This window comes from Ornithorhynchus anatinus, chromosome 20 (assembly GCF_004115215.2).
Source record: "Ornithorhynchus anatinus isolate Pmale09 chromosome 20, mOrnAna1.pri.v4, whole genome shotgun sequence".
Lineage (NCBI taxonomy): Eukaryota > Metazoa > Chordata > Mammalia > Monotremata > Ornithorhynchidae > Ornithorhynchus > Ornithorhynchus anatinus.
Window position 1 is genome coordinate 854,598 of NC_041747.1, and position 6,190 is coordinate 860,787.

The following is a 6,190-nucleotide window of genomic DNA, read 5'->3' on the forward strand; positions in this document are numbered from 1 at the left end:
CGCCTCTCCCGCTCGTGCCGGCTTTCCTCACCGAGGCCCCGTAACGCCCCCCACCCCCCATCTCCGATGGCTCTGGGCCCCAGATTGGGCCCACCTGGGCACAGTCCTCTGAGGCTCCTTCTCCCGCGGCTTCTGTCAATGACACAGCCCTTAAAGGCCGGGATTGGGTTGCCTCCTACAATTACTTGGGTTCCAGTCTCCTGGGACTAATCTTAGAGGGTGGAAGATTTCAATCACGGCGGAGGAATTGTCTCCATTGTCCACAAGAGCCTCAGAAGCCCAGCGACGGTTGAAAGCGGGAGGGCCCGAGGCATTCTGGGGGGAGGGCAGGAGAGCGGGAGGGAAGGGCAGAGGCCCGTGGGCTTCGGAGAGGAGCTGCAGCTACCGCTGACAAAGAGGAAACTGAGAGTGGAGCTGCCCCTTTGCCGTAGCTTCCTTTGCAGCGAACGCTCTCTGTGCCGCTAGAGACGGCAGGTGAGTTGGAGGAGAGCTTGGCGAAGGCCCCCAGACGCACTGGGTAATGTGGGCTTCCTTCCACCCCCAACCCCCGTTCACGCTCCTAACCGGTTCCATGAGGAAGAGGGTTGAGCGGGACAGTGCTGACCCGAGAGTAACAGTCGGGTTCTCGAGCATCCACGGATGGACCAGGGTGATACTGAGAACACAGTCGTCACCCAGCCGGCCAGCGGTAGGGTAAATGTTTACCAGCGGTGACCGATTTTGGATTTGTTTTTTTTTTTAAATTTCTGTACACCAGGATTTCATTTTCTGCATTGTCTTTCGCATTCTGTATAGCCAAAAGACTCGGAGGTGCTAACACATCTGCTATTATTTATGCTAAATAGACGTCATTAGCTCCACTCCACTGGAATAGGCTTCGCTCACATACCGATTCGGTCAGAAGACTACGAAGGGATGAGGGGGGGAGTGCTTAAGCCCAGGTAACTCTCCTTTCCAAAGAGAGGGTTTGTTTCTTCCTGAAGATCCGATTCACTGGGCGGGATAATTCAGGGCCCCTCTGGCATTCCAGATTCCCTGAGGAGGGGTGGTGGGGGACGGAGGCCGGCTCCACCTCTCCTTCCCTCTACTTCTCCAGCTGTAAAATGGGCCGACAACGGCAGCCCCTCTCCACCCCTGGGAGAGGGGCTTCCCGAGAGCGCCGAGACGGAAGCGGTTCACTCTTCTGAGAGCTGTCGCTTCGTCCGTGGTGTGTCCCGGGCACCTGAGAGAGAGAGACGTCTCTCCCGGCGACCCCCAGAGTCCCCGGGGGTTCGGCTCGATCCCTGGGATCTTGAGGTAACAGATTTTGTGGAGCACTGAGGGCTTTTTGGTTGGACCGTCCCACCGTCCACTCCCTCATCATGGAAGATTGGCAGCGAAAATGGGCCTCTGCTAAAGGGGTTTAATGAAATTATGCCATAACTCACGTTTGAATCCCAGGGCCCTTCCTCTCTCTGAATCTGGGGAGAGAGATGAGGCAAAAATGGTCAGTCACAGGAAAAGAAAGGCATCTTGTCCGCCCCTTGGTCACGTTTGCGTTCCTCTGGGGGCGGGGTCCCGGGCGGCTAACGTTCGGAGAGTGGCCCCGCTGGTTCCTGCTCTGTTCTTCCTGGAAAGACTCCAAGATCGGGTCTCCCGTGGGCTCGGCTCTGGAATCAGCCAGGCTGTCTGGCCCAGACTGATTCTGTGCCCGTTTGGCTCCGGGACCGCCGGACCTCTGCCGGGATCGGGTGGCAGAAAATGAAGCCCGCTTGTTGCCAGCGGGTGGGCCCAAGGGAGGTTTGCCCCAAGCTCTGCCTCTTGTTTTCTTTATATCTCCAGGTTCCTCTCCCCACACCTGACCTCCCCTGTGCGACCCCTTCTTGCTCCTGCCTGCCCTTGCCTTGCTCCTATCTGGCCCTCCCACACCCCTGCCCGTCCCAACCCCTGCACCGGTGACCCCCTGGTAATAATAATAATAATAATGATAGTGTTGGTATCTGTTAAGCGGTTACTATGTGCAGAGCACTGTTCTAAGCGATGGGGTAGACACAGGGGAATCAGGTTGTCCCACATGGGACTCACAGTCTTAATCCCCATTTTACAGACGAGGTAACTGAGGCCCAGAGAAGTGAAGTGACTTGCCCACAGTCCCACAGCTGACAAGTGGCAGAGCGGGGATTCGAACCCATGAACTCTGACTCCAAAGCCCGCGCTCTTTCCACTGAGTGTGGGTCGGTCTTGCTGCCCATCAACGCAACTGGCAACAGGAGGCTGTGCCGGTGCGTTCCGGGAACGGAGAAGAATGGAGGATTGGCGTGCTGTTGGTCCAGGTCTCTCGAGCCTTTCCTGCCGGGGAATGAATCTGGGAAAACGCCAGTATCGCTAAAAGAGGGTATTTACGGGGTCATCTCTCCCTGGGAAGCTCAAAGCCGCAAAAAGACTGTCTGTCACAGCCTCCCTAACTCTTTAATACGGCACGCGGTAGGCACTCAGTACACACCACCGATGGATGGTTAGACCGAGAGACTTCCATTTCCATTTCTGGCCCTCTTGCCTGCTCTGGATTTCAGTGAGCCTCAGGAGAGAGGAATCTAGCTTTTCCAGTGCAGTGTGCCAGGACATCTGAGCTGAGCACTCCCTGCCTCCTCCTCAGGCTGTTGGGGTGCTTGGAACCGAGCGTCTTGGAGGCGAGCCAGTGGGGGACCCGACTCTCTTCTTTCTCCCTTCCTGCCCACTGGCCGCCCGTCCTCTGCCCCCACTTACGTCTGCATTCTCTCCTCCACTTCTGCCTCCCTTCCCCCTTTGCCCTCCTAGAGGACTCTGGACCTTTCCAGACCCTCCGTAGACAGGTCACTTAACCTCTCCGAAGCTCAGCTCCCTCATCTGTAAAATGGGCCCAAGATCCCCGCTCTCTCCCTCCCTCGTCGGCTGCGAGACTCACGTGGGACGGGGGACCGTCTTCCATCTGATAACGTCGCACCTTCCCTACTGCTTAGCTCAGAGGAAGTGCTTAATAAATGCTGTGATGATCATTTATTAAACATCTGCTGTTTGCTAGGCCCGGGGCTATGGCGTCCCAAGAAGTAGGAGAGGAGATTGATGGCACGTGTCAAGGCAGATGGACGTCCCCCAACCGGGCACCGCTGCTGGCTCTCGGACGGGGAAGATAAAACCGGATCCCTCCCGGAGCCAGAGGTTATTTTCTTAGCAATCCAAGGAGCGAAATCAGCTGTCAATAAGATTTCAGAATGAGGCGAGGGATTGGGAACGGGATGGGATTTTTAAGAAATATTTGATATTCTATTCGGTGCACCTGTTCTAAGCGAAATACGATGTTATGCTGCGGATGTGACTCAGCCGATTCCGAGAAAATCCCTAGCCCTCTCCCTCCAGAACTACGGCGTGCGTGCGTGAACACACAAGTTGCACGCGTGCACACGCACCCCCACCCCCACATCCCTCCCCCCACCAAATCTTTGCTGACATTTGTCTTAAACTGATCCCGTTCCCCGATCCAAAAGTCCCAGAGCGATTTTAATGCTGGACATAAATCCCCCTTCTCAGCTTCACCTCCTCAGGAAAGCGCATCCCTGAATTTGATATGAAGTCGGCCTTGGGTGGCGGTAACGAAGCCCCGAGCCCCGCCTACCTGCACCGTGCCTCGCGTCTCGCCACGCGGCCGGAACCTGGATTTGTCTTCGGGGCATCCCCGGACAGGAGCGGCAGCGGAGGGCGGGGGGAGTCTTGGAGTGTCGCCCTGTAAGAATAGGAGATGCCGGAGGGAGAGCTGACCTTAGCTCTGGTTCCCCCACCGCACGTGGCAAACCCCCCCCGCCCCCGATTTGCTCCCCAGGCGCGAGGGGCTGAGCGGAGCATGGTGGGAGCGCCCCATTCTCTTCGACTTGGAGAATTTAGGACCTGAAAATGGGAGGAGAAGCAGTGGCTTAAAAACGCAAGCGGGTGTCAGACTGCGGAGATGGGGTTGGTGTCCCTTTCCATTTTCAGTCATCATTCTTTCAGACTTCTTACCGAGTCACCGATTTAGAGAGGGAATCCGTGTTGAGAAGTATTTCGTGAGCCCCTGCGATGTGCAGAGGGCTGGACTGGGTGCCAGTCGGTCGGAAAGTCGTATTTCCCGGGCTACTGCGCCGTACCCTTCATGTGGGTAGAGCACCGTACTAAGCACTTGGGAGAGAACAGTAGAATTGGTAGACACGATCCCTGCCCACAAGGAGCTTACAGTCTACTCGGTATTCCTTTCGGCAGAGCACCGTACCGGACGCCTCCTGGGGACGGAGCGCTGACCTGAGCGCCTGAGAACACACTAAAGCAGTAGAAGATCCATCTGGTTCCTCTCTGGTCCCTCCCAGAGGGCAGGGGTCGAGTTCCAGGCCTCCCTCCCCTCCCGCCGGCCCCCCCGTCCTACCCTTCCTCGCCAACCCCACTGTGGAAGTCTTCCGGAGCGGGGCCGGGTGCTCACCGTCCCAGGCCGCGTGATTCTCGGTTTCTAGCTGGGCGCCGCCAGAGGGGCATCAGGTAGGAGGAACGAGAGCCTGAACGAGATAGAAATTTGTCTTTGGTGGGCGTGTGTGTGTGTTTGCATGCACGCATGTATGGGTGCATGCCTGCCTACGTGGGTGCATGCGTGTGCATATATGTGACATCCGGTTTAAACCTCATCACGGTTCTGTGTGCTCTTTTGCGAGCGTTTTAAAAGAAATACACTTAGTCTCATTACCATCAGCCGTGATGAGGAGGGAAATGGGCTGGAAGAAGCCCCGGTCTTTTCTGAGCCAGTTCGGCGCTCACAAAGAGGAGGGCAAATTCTTCCCCGGCGGGTGATTCGGCTGTTACGTTTAACAATCTAATTAGAAGGTCCGAGAGCCGTTCCCACTGTAAAAAGCAGGACAGTGCACACAAGCAAAACCAATTAGGCAGCTGCCATCCCCAAATGGGCCCTGCCCTCCGGCCGGTTCCTAATGAGTCTCCCTCCCTCCTTTCCTCCTTCCACTCTCTCCCCTCCCCACCCCGCCGATGACCCCGCCCCGCCCACCCCGGCCGGTGGCTCCCGTCCAGAAACTAGGCCAGAGTCCCGAAGCGGCCCACGCTGCTTCCACGCTCTCGGGAGGTCATGGTGGTCACCTGGGAGCGGGCTGCAGAGAAGGTCGATGAGACCTGCCTTCCTCTAGGAGACGGTGGGGCCTCGGGGAACGTCTGCCAGCTCCGACGAATCGTACTCTCCCAAACACTTAGAATAGAACAGACAGAAAGCGCTCAACGGATACCACTGATGGATGGGCCCGTCACCGGCCTGCTCTGTGATCTCCGTCAAGTCACTCGACCTGTCTGGCCCTCACTTTCCTCACCTGTAAATTCGGGGCAAGATCCCTGCTCTCCCTCCCTCTTACACAGTGAGCCCTGTGAGGGGCAGCGACTGTGTCCGTTCTGATGGATCAATGAATGGTATCGATTTAGGGCCCGCTGTGTGCGGAGTGTCGTACTCCCTTCGGGGGGAATTCGATAGAATCAGTAGGCTTGATCCCTGCTCTCAAGGAGCTTACGGCCTAGGGGGACAGACGGGCGCTAAGTGAACGTTCAGTAAATACAACTGAGTGGATCAAATGAGAATGCGAGAAAAAGCCCCGATCCGATCCCCAACATGGAAGTGTAAGATGCGCTGCCCCGGAGACACACTTCAGCCATCGTATTCTCTCGCACCCAAGGCCTCCACCCGACACTCTCCACCCTGAAACTTTCAGGACGTTGGGGCTGCTGTGGCCGTGACCGTTGTGACTGTTGGATTCTGAACAGCCCCGCCTCGGGTGAGGAGCCTGAAACTGCTCCTTCAGCCACGGTGTTCTGGAGCGTCTAAGGTGTTCATTCTTGACCCTGTCTTCCTATCTTGTTTTCCTGTCTCTCACTGTTCTACCTTTCCATGTGCGTCACTGCCAACTCTCCTCCTCTTCCTCAGTCAATCAATCAATCCCATTATTGACCATTTACTGAGCTCTGTACCAAGTTCTTGGGAGAGTACGGTATGACAGAGGTTCCCCGCCCACAGCGAGCTCCTCCCCATTCTTAGACCGTGGATCCTTTGGGGGTCAGGAGCCGCGTCTGATGCTGATTCAGGTGCTTTTTCGCGCCTCTCAGTACGGTGTTTTGTACACGGTAGACGCTCAGTAAATACCATGGAGTGAATCAATACATG

At 56.5% G+C, this 6,190-nt stretch overlaps 1 long non-coding RNA gene across 5 annotated transcripts; it reads right to left on the reverse strand.

The window, feature by feature from the left end:
• Positions 1-2,998: 2,998 nt before the first annotated feature.
• Positions 2,999-5,757, reverse strand: LOC103169102. 5 transcript variants are annotated; one of them, XR_485625.3, is made up of 7 exons: positions 5,349-5,757; positions 5,125-5,230; positions 4,721-4,875; positions 4,463-4,535; positions 4,012-4,167; positions 3,632-3,739; positions 2,999-3,211 (listed from the first exon to the last, which is right to left on the reverse strand). It is a non-coding gene; the product is annotated as an uncharacterized LOC103169102 (long non-coding RNA). The 5 variants fall into 5 exon arrangements; XR_003753998.2 differs by lacking the exon at positions 4,012-4,167 and having other exon boundaries at positions 5,701-5,757; XR_003753997.2 differs by lacking the exon at positions 4,012-4,167 and having other exon boundaries at positions 5,677-5,757.
• Between the last annotated feature and the right edge of the window lie 433 nt (positions 5,758-6,190).